We start from the raw sequence: 15,260 nt of genomic DNA, 5'->3' as shown, positions 1-15,260 counted from the left end.
TACTCACCCTGAGATGGAGAAAGAAATCAACCACACAGCAGTTTGACTCTCTTCCAAGAGGGACATACCAGCAGAAGCCAGCTTATTTTATATTCTCCACCTACCCTGGTAGCCCAGGAGGGTGAGCTAGGATGCTGTCCCCTACCAGTACCAAGACAGGCAAGTGTCAGTAGTGAGGACCTAACCCACTGTCCTGTTCAAGTCAGAGAATGAGAATAATTGTAGCACTTTCCTGCTCCCTGGCTGCATCAAGCTATTACAAACAGTCGTACTATTCTCCCATTCCCAACCTAAAGCCAGTGCCCACACATGGGTATGTCCCTCTCCCACTACATTCCAGAAGCCCCCAAGTGTGTATAGTTAAGACATTTTCCACTGCCTTTCTGAAGCCAGTGAGCATGCCCCATCCCATACAGTCACTAACTACCTAGGCTCAAGTCAGCAGATGCACACAATCCACACAAGAAATGCCCCTTAATCACCTGGCCCTTTTAGCCAGAGGAGGTGGGTGTGACAGAGGCTGGAATTCCTAAGCTCCATGGAAAGATAACAATCAGACACAGTTCTTGGCAGGCCACTCCAACACTGCACAGACAGGATTCTTAAACACAGCCCGTCTTCCTGGGAAACAGGCCTATTTACGTGGCCTGGAATATCAGCCTAAGGATATGCTTTGGGTTTCTCAACCCATCTCAAGTAGGGGGATGTCATCCTTGCATACCTCCATGGCCTCAATACAGCTTGAAAATACCTCCCAGAAAGGAGTTCTTAAACATTCATGCGGAGCCCTGTTTTTTATAATTGTTTTACCCAGGGGACACCTCCAGATCTCCTAGTCTAGAGGCCAGCAGGGATTACAATTGTTGCCACCCAGGAATGTATGTATTTGCCTAACTTAAAAACTGCTGCCTGAGGATCTGGCTTTCAATTAACTTGAAACTAGTGCTCAGTAAGATTCATCCCTTTGGAAGCAAGACACTTATAGGTCTTGGCATACCCTAAATAATGTGAACTTATCAAGAATATATCAACCTTTGCACTTAAGACCATCACGATGGTTTTCGAGGCAATCAAGACCCAAGACAAGGTTGAACAAGCCGTAACACACAAAGTTACTCCTTCAAGGCAGAGATATAACTGCTTTGCCTAATACACACACACACACACAGTCAAGCAAAAACAAACAAGGGAAATATGTTCAAAATGACAGAACACAAAAGCTTAGGAAAAGACTTTAATGGTACCGAGTTAAATGACCTAGCTGATACAAGAATTAAAAGTAATGTTCACAAAGATAAACAACAAACTCAGGAGAAGAATGAACACATTGAGAAGTTGAAAAACAGAAAATTTAAGTACCCAAAAGTCAGAGTTGAAGAATAACTGAAAAAAAAATTAGAGGGGCTCAACAGCAGATTGGATGAAACACAATAACTCATCAGTGATCTGGAATACAAAACAATTAAACACTCAGAGCAGCAAAAACAAATGATTTTTAAAAACAAAATGATTCATGTGACCTAATACAACATCAAGCAGAGTAATACTCATGTTCTATGGATCCCAAAGGAGGAGAAATAAAGGCGCAGAAAACCTGATTGAAGAAATAATTGCTGGGGCCCCTGGGTGGCTCAGTAAGTGTCCAAATCTTGATTTGGGCTCAGGTCATAATCCCAGAGTAGTGAGATGGAGCCCCGAATCAGGCTCCAAACTGGGCATGGAGACTGCTTAAGATTCTCTCTCTCCTTCTGCCCCTCCCCTGCTCATGCACTATCTTACAAAAAAAGTAGCAATAATTGCTGAAAAATTTCCTATCCTGGAGAAGAAAACAGACTTCCTGGTCCAAAAAGCCCACACAGTTCCAAAAAGATGAACCAAAAGATGCACAGAAATCCAAAGTTAAAATGTCAAAAATTAAAGATGAAGAGAATCTTAAAAGCACCAAGAGCACAACAACTTGTTGCATACAATGGAAGTCCCATAAAGTTCTCAGTTTCTCAGGAGGAACTTGGCAGTCCAGAAGGGAATGACATGATATATGCTAAGTTCTGAAAGGAAAAAACTTCCAACCCATAATACTTTCCACCCACCATGGTTATTATTCAGAACTGGACAAAGTGTTTTCCAGACCAGCAAAAGGTCTTACCACTAAAGTGGTCATACCAGAAAAGGTAAAGGGATTTCTTGAAATGGGAAAAGAAATGGTACTAATTAATGATAAGAAAACATACAAAAGTATGAATCTTGCTGAAAAGTTATATAGTAAAAATAGTGGAATAATCACTTAAAGCTACTTTGAAAATTAAAAGACCAAAGTAGTAGAACTGGAACTACATTAAAAAAATACCTAAAATAAAGAGATGAAAAATGTGACACAAAAACGCAATGTGGGGCTCGTAGATAGCTCATTTGGTTAAGCATCTGCCTCTTGATTTCAGTTTAGGTCATGACCTCACAATCATGGATTCAAGCCCTATGTGAGCCTCTGCACTGAGCATGGAGCCTGGTTAAGATTCTCTTTCTCTGTTACTCTCCACCCTTCCTCCACTCACACATGTGTTCACTATCAAAAAAAAAAAAAAAATAGGAGATAAAATCCTTTTAAAAACATGTATTATAATAGCTTTGTATAGTAACAAATGGTAGTTAAACTTGTGATGAGCATAGCATCATCTATAGACCTGTGGAATCACTAGGTTGTACACCTGAAATTACTGTAACATTATGTGTTATCTTTACTCAATGAAAGTAAAATTCCCAAGGGAGGATAAATGTGAACCTCATAGTAACCTTAAAAGAAAAACTGATAGTAAATACACAGAAGAAATAAGAAATCCAAATATAACACTGAAGAAAATCATCAAACCAGAAGTGAAGAGAGGAAAAGGTACAGAGAGAAAGCAAAAAACAGCCAGAAAATATTAACAAATGGCACTAAGTACATACCTATCACTAATGAGTTTAAGTATAAATGGACTATATCCTCCAATTAATAGACAGCTAAATGGATAAAAGAGAAACAAAGCCCATCTATATGCTGTTTACAGAGACTCATTTCTGAAGCACACACAGCCTGCAAGTGAAGGGATGGAAAATTATATTGCATGCAACTGCAAAGTCAAAGAAACCTGGGAGGAGGCATCTGGATGGCTTAGGTGGTTAAGTGTCCAACTTCTGCTCAAGTCATGATCTCATGGTTCTTGAGTTTGAGCCCTGCATCAGGCTTTGTACTGATGGCTTGGAGCCTGGAGCCTGCATCAGATTCTTTGTCTCCTAGAGAAGGAGGCATCCAACATAAGAGCACTAAGATATTTAACACAAGTATTAATGGACCTAAAAGGAGAAATTGTCAGTATAATTATGGGGCAATTTAACACACCCCACTTTAACACCTTACTCCTATACAATGTATGAAAATCTATGGAATGTAGCAAAGACTGTTCTAAAAGGGAAATTCCTAGCAATACAGGCCTACCTCAAGAAACAAGAATATTCTCAAAAATTCTAACTTTATACCTAAACCAAGTATGAAAAGAATAAAGCCCAAAGTCTGTGGAAGGAAATAAAATCAGTGCAGAGGTCAATGAAATAGAGAACAAAAAAACTATAGAAAAGATCAGTGAATCTAACAAGAGGTTTTTGAGAAGATTGACACAGCTTTACCTAGACTTTAAGAAAAACAAGGGCTCAAATAAATAAAATGAAGTGAAAGAGGAGAAATTACAACTGATACCACAAAATAGTAAAGCATCCTAAGAGACTATTATGAATAGTTATGCCAACAAACTAGACAACCTGGAAGAAATTGATCCATTTGATTTCTATAAACTAAAAATCTTCCAAGACTAAATCATAAAGAAATAGAAAGTCTGAATAGACATTACTATTAAGGAGATTGACTCAGCATTCAAAACCTTCCAAAACACAAGTCCAGGACCAGATAGGTCGGTGGTAAATATATCAAATATTCAAAGATTTAATACCTATCCTCATCAAACTCTAAGTAACTCAAGAGGAGGGAATATGTCCAAACTCATTTTACAAGGCCAGTATTACCCTGATACCAAAACCATACAAAATTACCACTGAAAAAGAAAATTATATGCTAATATCTCTGATGAACATACATGCCAAAAGCCTCAAAACACTGGAAACGAAATTCTACAGTACATTAAAAGGATAATAAACCAAGATCATGTGGGATTTATTCCAGAGATGCAAGAATAGTTCAACATACACAAAATAAATGTGACATACCACATTAACAAAATGAAAGATAAAAATTGCATCATCTCAACAGATGCAAAAAAAAAAAGATTTGACAAAATTCAAATTCCATTTATGATAAAACCGCTGAACCAAGTGAACATACCTCAACATGATAAAATCTGTATTTGAAAAATCCACAGTGAATATCATACTCCATGGTAAAAAGCTGAAAGCTTTTCCCTAAGGTCAGCAACAAGACAAGGAAGCCCACTGTCACAATTCTTTTTCAACACAGTTTTGGAACTCGAAGCTACAGCAGTTAGGCAAGAAAAAATGAATAAAATCCATGCAAATTGCAAAGGATGAAATAAAACCCACTATTTGCAAACATGATACCATGCATAAAATATATATGGGAACCCATACATAAAATATTTATGGGAACCACATATAAAATGGATACCATTTTGCATATATATATATATATATATATATATCCCCCTAAAGACTCCATTGCACACAAAAAAACCTGTTAATAAATGAATTTAGCTATATTACAGGATACAAAATCAATATATAGAAATCTACTGCATTTCTATACAGTAGTCAATGCTTAGAAATTTTTAAAAACCCCATTTACCATAGCAAAAATGTCCAAAGATAAATTTAAGCAATGAAGTTAAATACCTGTGCACTGAAATCTATAAGACATTGCTCAAACTGAATACTAATAAAATATATTTCAAACTCATGAAATGAAAGAATATTGCTGAACATCCATTCTACCCAAAGTAGTTTATACACTCAATGCAATCTCAATCAAAATTGCAAAGATATGTTTCACAAACTATACTAAGCAATTCTAAAATTTTCATGGAACCACAAAAGACCCCAAATAGCCCAAACAATATCAAGAATGAATCCAAGATATCATTATTCCTTATTACAAACTATGCTACAAAGCTATAGTTATCACAGAGTATGGTATTGCATAAAACCAGACACATAGATCAACAGAACACCATACAGTGGCCAGAAAAAAACCCACATTTATATGCTCAGTTAATCTAGGACAGAGCCAAGAATATACAATGGGGAAAAGATAGTCTCTTCAGTAAATGGTGTTGGGAAAACTGAACAGCTACACTCAACAAAATGAAACCCAACCCCTATTTCACACTATACACAAAAGTCAAGACTTCAATGTAAGACCTGACACCATAGCAATACTACAGCAAAATATGGGCTATATAGTCCTTAACATCAATCTTAGTGATGTTTTTTTTGCGTCTCATTCTCAGGCAAGGAAACCAAAAACAACAGCAGATGATACTACATTAAACTAAAAAACTTCTATACAGTGAACAAAAACATTAACACAACTAAGAGGCAAGCTAGCAAATTGAGGAGGCATTTGGAAAATACATTTGGCAAGGGGTTAATGTCTATAATCAGTGAAGAACTCCTACAACTTAATAGCAAAAAAAAAAATCCAATTACAAAATGCACAGGGAAGCTGAATAGACATTTTTCCAAAGATACATACAGATGCCAACAGGAAAATGAAAAAATGCTCATCACTAACCATAAACAGGAAAATGGAAGTAAAAAATGCAATGAGATATCACCTCACACTTGATAGAATGGCTATTATCAAACAAAAGAAACAACTGAGAGATAGCAAGAAAAGGGAACCTTTTGGTGGGAATGTTAATTGGTGTAGCCACTGTGCACAACAATACAGGAGTCCCTGTGAAAAGGACAAAGAACTACCATATGATCCAGAAACTCCAATACTGGGACATCAATCTGAAGAAAGCAAAAACACCAATTTGAAAAGGTATATGCCCCCCTCTATTCACTGCAGCATTACTTTAAGTAGGCAAGATGTGGAAACATCGTAAGCGTCTGTTGATGGGTGACTCCATCAAGATGTGGTATATATACAACGGAGTACTAATTAGCCATAAAAACAAAAAAAAAAAACAAAAAAAAGGAAATGCTGCCATTTGGGATAACATGGATGGACTTTGATAGTATTATGGTAAGTGAAATAAGTCAAAGACTAATACTGCATGATTTCACCTATACATGGAATCTAAAAAAACTAAACAAAAACAAAACAAAATCTGGACTTACATAGAGAACACATTGTACTGACCACTTCACAGTGTACACAAATGTTAAATCACTATGTTGTACACCCGAATGTTGAATTTCAGTTTAATTCCAATTTAAAATAACAATGTTAAGGATGGCAAGTAGGAAAAAGAATATCTGCCTCTGACCTGAAAGTAAAATTAATATTGACACTGTAGAGAAGTAAGAAGAGGAAGGGATCTGGAACAGGAATTTTCCTATGAGATATTGTACTCCTAAGACCAAAAAACCAAAAACACACAAAAAAAATCAGTATCACTATGGCCTGAATTTCCTGAGTATAAAGTACTGGCAAGCAGTTGGAAGGTAAAAGCAAGCATACCCTTTTGAGAAGAGTATGCATAGCCATACTTGAGCCCATTTATCCAGGTAGTGTAGAGCCCAGGACTCTCTACCTTTTGTCAATATTAAAGTCTGCACTGAGCTCTTACATACCCTAAAAAGATTGTGTCTGCATAATCTGGAAATACAGCCTAGAATAAATGTTTCCAAGACAATTTTGACAGCAATGCTGTCATGTTACCATATAGAGTTTTTTGTCTGGAGTCTTCCTCTCCCAAAAGCATTCTATAGTTTTACATGTGCAATTTACTATCATCTTTCATAATGGATAATAAGGAGACCCCTATCCCCAGTTCTATAAGGTGTGGAAGTAACACCCTACCTCTATTTCTTAGATAAGATCATATTCCAGAGTTACCCCCCATTGTTAAGGGCAAGAACTTTGGTCTTTGAGTATGTTAGGGACCACTTTGCATTATTATAATACACAGCTGTAGCTCAATTTGTTGAGGTGTACATACCTGAAAACTTTATCCTCAAAATAGCATTCACTGTTATACCATTTATCCATAGGTATTCCTAATTTTTACCTTTTTTGTCTCCGTGTTTAATTTTCACATTATCTTTTTGGTGACCACGGGCCACATCAAGAATAATCTTCATTGCAGCAAAAGAAACAAAATAAAACAAACAAAACTCCTTGCTAACTTAAACTAAATATGCTATAGCACAAGACTACATGAATTAAGAGATATTCAATAACCACCAACATTGAAACCAGAGAACCCCCAGAACCTAGATCAATACTTCTTTAGTTCAGTAGCTATTTCTACTCAGTGTCAAATTATCTAGGATTGGTTTTCATTTTCAGTTACAATAGAGAAGAAGAAGAAAGAACCTCACTCCTGGGGTAGCCAGATAAATTCAGACTTAATTAGATTTGTCTTTTCTGTGGGACTACAATGAGCAGTAGAATCAAAGAGATATATATATATATATATATATATAGAGAGAGAGAGAGAGAGAGAGAGAGAGAGAGAGAAGACTGATGAACTGAATTCCAGAGAGCAATGTATCTTTCTAAGTGAGCTCAGAGCAACAGCAGCTTCCATATCTAGGGGAAGGCATTTGATCTGGATAGCAACAATCAGAAAGCAGGCTGCTATAGCCTGGCAGAGTCTGCAGAGTCAAATACAACATTGAATGGCAATATGGATTTGAATCTTGAAGAGTCCAAAACGTAAAAACAAATCCCTTGACCCAGTAACTCTCCACCCTGGAAGCAGCAGTAGTGAAAGGCTAGGAAGTAGAGAGAAACTGTAATCTTACACATTCTCATAGAGCTTTGATCCTAGGATTCTGCCGGATTTGAATAGAAGGTAGAATAACAATAGCTCGTGTTAGAGACCAACCCTTTCCCAGAAGAGCCATTGGCCAAAGAGGCACTGGTGGTACAGGAGGTTTTTTTGTTGTTTTTTTTTGTTTTGTTTTGTTTTGCAGCAAGAACAGATGTATTTATTAAATGAATAAACACAGTGGTTGGCATTGTATACAGGTAAGATGAAAAGTATACATACCTAAGAGTTTAAGGCAAGAAAAAACTGGTGGGCAGCACCAAATCTTCTTCTCCCGTACATGTCTGCCAAGACTGTGTTTTCAAGCTTTTCACTATTTCTGTCCCTTAATAAATCTACACTTTTGGGTTTTCCACATAGAGTATCTGCTAAGAGTGAAAATTTGACTTCTTCCTCACCAATTTGTAGGTCTCTTATGTTTTTATTGTTCTTGTCCAATTGCTGAGGCTAGGACTTCCAGTACTATGTTGAACAACAGTGGATAGAGTGGATATCCTTGTTGTGCTCCTGACTTTAGGGGGAAAGCTCAGTTTTTCCCCGTTGAGAATAACGGGGATTCCTTTTATGATGTTGTGGTATGTTCTCCTTCCATTCCTACTTTCTTTAGGGTTTTTCTCAAGAGTGGATACTGTATGTTAAATACTTCTTCTGCATCTATTGAGAGGATCACGTGATTCTTAGCCTTTAATTTATGTAATGTAGCATGTTGATTGATTTGAGAATATTGAACCACCCCTGCAGCACAGAAATAAATCCTGCTTGATCATGGTGAATAATTCTTTTAATGTACTCCTGAAATCTATTCACTACTATCTTGTTGAGCATTTTTGCATTCATCTTTATCAGGGAAATTTGTCTGTAATTCTTCTTTGTAAATAGGATCTTTTGTTTTGGAATCAAGGTAATAGTAGCTTCATAGAATAAGTTTGTAAGCTTTCCTTCCTTCTCTGTTTTTTGGAACAGCTTCAAAACAATAAGGCATTCACTGTTCTCAATGTTTGATACAATTCCCCTGGTAAGCCACCCAGTCCTGGACTCATTGGAGATTTTTGATTACTGATTCAGTTGGTTTTTTTTTTTACTGGTTATGTGTCTGTCCAAATTTTCTATTTCTTCCTTTTTCAGTTTTTCTAGTTTATATTTTTCTAGGAATTTATCCATTTCCTCTAGGTTGTCCAATTTGTTGGTATATAATTGTTCTTAATATTCTCCTATTACTTTTTCTATTTCTGTGGTGTTGGTTGTGAGATCTCTTCTTTCCTTAGTGATTTACTTTGGTCCTTTCCTTTTTCTTTCTGGTAAATCTGGCTAGGGGATTATCAATTTTGTTAATTCTTTCAAAGAACCAGCTCCTACTTTTGTTGATCTGATCTACCTTTTGATTTTGGTAACATTAATTTCTGCTCTAACTTTGTTTCCCCTCTTCTGCTGCTTTTGGGCTACATTTGCTCCTTTAGGTTTAAGGTTAGGCTGTGTGTTTGAGAACTTTGTTCCTTCTTTAGGAAGGCCTGGATTGTTATATACTTCCCTCCTATGACCACCTTTGCTTCATCCTAAAGTTTGGGGCTATCATGTTTTCATTTTCATTGGCTTCTATGTACTTTTTAATTTCCTCTTTCTTTGTTAACCCATTCATTCTTTAGTGGATGTTTTTTAACCTCCAAGTATTTGTGTTCTTTCCAAGTTTTCTCTTATGGTTGATTTCAAGTGTGATAGCATTGTGGTCTGAAAACACACATGGTATGCTCTGGATATCTTTGTATTTGTCTAGAGCTCATTTGTGACACAGTATGGAGAATTTTCCATGTGTACTCGAGAAGAATGTGCATGCTACTGTTTAGGATGAAATGTCCTGAATATATCTATTAAGTATATCCAGTCCAGTATGTCATTCAAAGCCATTTGTTCCTTGTTGATTTTCTGCTTAGATAACTTGTACATTGCTGGGGTGTGAAAATCCTCTACTCTTCTTGTATTATTTTCTATGAGTTTCTTTTTGTTTGTGATCAATTGATTCATTTGGGTGCTTCCAAGCTGAATGCATAGATATTTACAATTGTTAGATTTTCTTGGAGGATAGGCCCCTAAATTATGATAGAATGCCCTCCATCTTTTGTTGCAATATTTTAACGTCTAGTTTGTCTGATAGAAGTATGGCTACCTTATCTTTCTTTTGACATGCATTAGCATGATAAGATGGTTCTCCATCCCCTCAATTTCTATATGCATGTGTCTTTAGGTCTAAAATGAGTCTCCTCCAGACTGCATATAGATGGATCTTTTTTATCCATTCTAATATCCTATGTGTTTTGATTGGAACTTCTAGTCAATTTATATTCAGAGTGATTATTGAAAGATATCCATTTAGTGCCATTGTGTTGCTTGTAGAGTTGGTGGTTCTGGGCATGTTCTCTGGTCCTTTCTAGTCCTTGTTGCTTTTGGTCGTGGTTTTTCTCCACTCAGAGTTTCCCTTAGAATCTCTTATAAGGCTGGTTTAGTGCTCACAAACTCCTTTAAGTTTTGTTGTTTGGGAAACTCGACCACTGCTTCCATTCTGAATCCAGACTTGCTAGATAATGAATTCTTCATTGTATATTTTTCTCTTATCAGCATGTTGAATATATCCTGCCATTTCTTTCTGCTTGCCAAGTTTCTGTGGATACGCTGAGAACCTAATCAGTCTTCCTTTGATGCATTCATTCTCTGTGTATTTTGTGAATTTGATTATGATCTGACTTGGTGATGGGTGATGTTTCTGCCCCTTTTCTCTCCATCTTCTGGGGCTCCTAGAATACATGTTATTATTTATAAGTTGCTGAGTTCCCCAAGTCTTTTATTTTGCCTTGATTTCCCTATTTTTTCTGCCTCATTATTTCCCATAATTTCATCTCTTGTATCACTGATTATCTGTTCTGTTTTGTCCATCCTCACCATCATGGAATCCATTTGAGATTACATCTCAGTTATACCATTTCTAATTTTGGCCTGACTAGATTTTGTTTATCTCTGCAGAAGGGGATTTTCCAGTGTGTTCTATGCTTTTCCAACCCCAGCTAGTATTAAGAGTGGTTTTAAATTCTAGTTCCTCTAATTCCTCTGTCTGCCAAGTCACCTGGCTCAGATTATATAAATTGTTGTATTTATCCTCAGATCTATTTCTTAGGTATTCCAAATGGTTTAATGCTGACCTAGCTGTGTTTCAGGGATGAGACAAGCTCAGAATCACCATATTATTCTTCCAACTTAACTCCTCCCCAGGACATTTGGGTTTTGGCTGAAAAGGGATAATTCAATATGTTTTGGGGGTAGAGTTGATGACTAAGAAGCAATATAGACTTGTGTAACCAATTTCTTTCTCCTCTGTAGTTAGTCACTATTTCTATTCAAGTCCAACACTGATCTTATTCTATCCCTATCATCTGGCCTATCCCGAATGTCAATTAAGTAACATGTTTTAGTATGTAATCTCTTTGTGTTCATGTTCCTTTTTTAGCATAATTCATGCAATACTCATGCTTGTTTCTGCATCTATTACTGATTTAGCCCTTTTTATTAAATAGTATTTCATTGAATGGATGAACCACAACTTTATTCATATACCTGGTGAAAAGAATTAAAAGTTGCTTGTGGCTTTTGGCAGTTATGAATCAGGTTGCTATAAATATTTGTCTACCAAATTCTTCTGGTGGAGTGTTTTTATTTCTTTGAATACCGAGGAATAAAATTATTTCCATACATAGTAAATTATGTTTCAAGTTTTAGAAAACTGATACACTCTTTTCCAAAGTAGATTTACCATGTTGGATTTCCACCAAAGTCTGAGAGCTTTGAGAATTCCTATTGCTTGATAGCCTCAAGAGGCTTGGTACTTTACTTTTATCCATTATAATAGATGTGTAGTGACATCTCAATGTGGTTTTAATTTCCAAGTCCCTGATGACTCGTGATGTCAGGACTCTAATTTGTCATCTCTCTTTTGAAGTATTTGTTTAAATCTTCTATTGTTTTCATGGTGATATTTGTTTTCTCATTTATGTCAATTATTTACATACAATTGCATTCTTTATAGTCACCATGTAGAGATATAGCTAAAATAGGAAATACAAAAAGAAAAAAGACCTCAAACTACAAGGAAACAGAAGAAAATGATCTCTCACTTGTTCTAGACCCGAGTTGCCAATTTCCTACTACGTATTCAAAGGATGTTATTCAATCCTTTTCTATGAACACAGTGTTTAATTTTGATGAATTCTAATCCATACTTTATGGTCTATCCTTTTTGTGTGTAATAAGTCTTTGCCTAACTCAAGACGACAAAGATTTTATTCTACTTAAGATTTTGTAGGGTTAGGTTTCACACTTAGATTTATGATAGATTTATTAATGTTTATACTGGTTTACTTTTTTACACATGGATGTCCAAATGTTCTGACACAATTAATGGCAATTACTGTCCTTTCCCCATGGAGTTACCTTGTCATCTTTGTCAAATTTTTAACAACTTCTTTTTGTCTGGGTCTGTGTCATAAGTTTCTATTTTCTTCAATGATCTCTATGTCTGTCTTTAAAACTTCTGCAAGAAAAATAGAGATCAAGCTCCTTGATGTAGGCTGGAGCAGTGATTTCCTGGGCATGATAGCAAAAGCTCAAGTATCAAAAAGCTAAAGTGGGATTTTATCAGCTAAAAAAAACTCCTGCACAGGAAAAGGGACAATCACAATTAAAAAGCAAGATATGTAATAAGAGAAAATATTTGGTAATCCTATATCTGGTAAGGGGTCAATATTCAAAATATGTAAGGAACTCCTACCACTCCATTACCAAAAAGAAAAAAAATCCATTTTAAAGATTGGCAGAATCTGAATTGACTGTTTTCCAAAGACATACAGATTACTAACAGTGTCATCAAAGAGTCATAAATATCACTGTCAGAGAAAAGCAAATCAGAAATCACAATGAGGCATCACCACACATCCATTAGAATGTCTAGCATCAAAAAGTGATACCAAATGCTGGCAAAGATGGAGAAAAGAACACTTGTGCATTGTTGGTAGTATTGTAAATTGGGGCAGGCACAAAGGAAAATGGTATGGAGGTTCCTCAATAAATTCAAAATAGTACTATATGACCCAGCAACCCCACTCCTGTTTGTGTATCCAAAGGAAATGAAATCAGGTTGCTGTAGAGGTATGTGTAATCCCGTTTATTGCATCATTACTCACAATAGCCAAGATACAGTAATAACCAAAAGGTCCATCAATAGATGAATGGATAAAGATACAGTAGGTACGGCCGCCACACACACACGCACGCGCACACACGCACACGCATGCACACGCACGCACACGCACTGTAATATTACTCATCCATGACAAAGGCAATCTTGCCCTTTGTGACAATATAAATGAATCTTGAGGACATTAAGCTAAGGGATATAAAAGACCAAATGACAAATAATTTATAGATTTATTTATGTGCAATCAAAAAAAGCTTATCTCAGAAACAGAATGGTAGATACAGGAAGTCTAGAGGTAGGGCAAATGTATCAATATTGGTCAAAGGGATAGTAATTAGGTGACAGGATGGAGGGGTTAGCTAATACTGTGGTGATAATCATTCTGCAACATCTTTCAACATGTAGTATGCCTTAAACTTATGTTATAGAGGAATTATATTTTTATAGAACTAGAGGAAAATGGGCAAATGGCAAACATTTCACTAAAGAGGATCTATCAAGTTCAATTAAGCTCAGCATTACTGGACACTGGGAAAATGGATATTAAGACTATGATGAGCCATTAAATACCTATAAGAACAGCTGATTTTTTTTAAATGATAATACTAAATGCTAGAGAGGATGTGTAAAAACTCGATTGGTCGTACTAGTCATTTAATACTTGGAATAGCCATGTAACTGTGGAAAACAGTTTTTAAGTCCCTGAAATCTGATTCAATAGTTCTATGTAATTTATGCATGTGATAAATTGACACCAAACTCTATTCATCTATTCTAACAAGGTCCAATCCCTGGTTTTGATATTTCATTCTAATTTAAGGGTTAACTGGGTAAATTGCACATGGGACATACCTCTACTAATTTTACAACTGCCTGTGTATTTATAAATCTTTACCATTATCATCCATGCAGGAAGGCAGATGAATTGTTATTAGGGTGGTATCGGGAGAAGTTGTGTAAGTGCTTGCACTGACATATTTTGAATGTTAAGCTATAGGACTCACTGGCGAATTACAAGTGGTATATGAGAGAATAAGACGAAGGTAATGCCAAAGGTTTTCTTTGCTTGGTTTTACCTGAACAAAGGGGTAAATGGAGTTTTGATGCATGCAGTATGACAGGAGAAGTGGTTTATGGGTAGTGGTAATCATTTTTAGCCATGGTAGGTGAGGTATCCATTAGCCATTCATGTAGGAAGCTCTTTATGCAAACCTGGAGCTCATGAGAAAGGTTGAAGCTAGGATAGAAGTTGTGACATCATCAGCTTCCAGATAGTACTTGGAGCTTTAAGACTATACAACATGACCCATGATATCTAGATAGAAAAAGTTCTGAGAACACTCCACAATTTTAGAGGTTGGGAAAATATGAATTCAGCAACAAAGTCTAAGACACTAATCATATCACTTGACCCTAATTGTAGAGTACATTATTTCTGAACATGCATCAAAGTGACTTACCATCAGATTATTTGCCACCTTCTTGCATTTTAGATTACTGTATATACTCCAAACTGGAAGCAGTGGAAGCTTCAGGGAACTTAGTTACATAAACCACAGGCTGCAATAGTAATGTTTTCACATAGTTCATTCTCTTTAGAGCTTAAAATGCTGAACACAGAAATAGCTTAATTAGTCTCTCAGCTTTCCTCCAAAGTAAGAGGGATAGGATCATGTATTCCTCAATTAAGAGCTGAGGTTCAGAGAAATCAAGACCCATCTCCCTCCCAACCGCCTGGATGCTCTGAGGCAACAACTGTACAATCAGCCAGCTAATCTCAACTGAACTCTGGTACAAGGACAGCCTAGAGCAGAACCTTACAAGCTCAGTTCTTTGCCATCAGCTGTTTGCCTGTTTGTTTAATCATATAGATCCAGCCTACCTCTTCTACATGGGCAGAGACCTTACAGTAAGGCAAACATGCACCATCCACATAGGTACTGAAGCTCTGATCATAACATCACAAAAACACCAATAAATAATTATTGAGAACTAACTCCAGGCACTTATGTGTAAGT

This window comes from Leopardus geoffroyi, chromosome B3 (genome assembly GCF_018350155.1).
Source record: "Leopardus geoffroyi isolate Oge1 chromosome B3, O.geoffroyi_Oge1_pat1.0, whole genome shotgun sequence".
In the NCBI taxonomy this organism is placed as follows: Eukaryota; Metazoa; Chordata; class Mammalia; order Carnivora; family Felidae; genus Leopardus; species Leopardus geoffroyi.
This window is presented reverse-complemented; position numbering follows the sequence as displayed.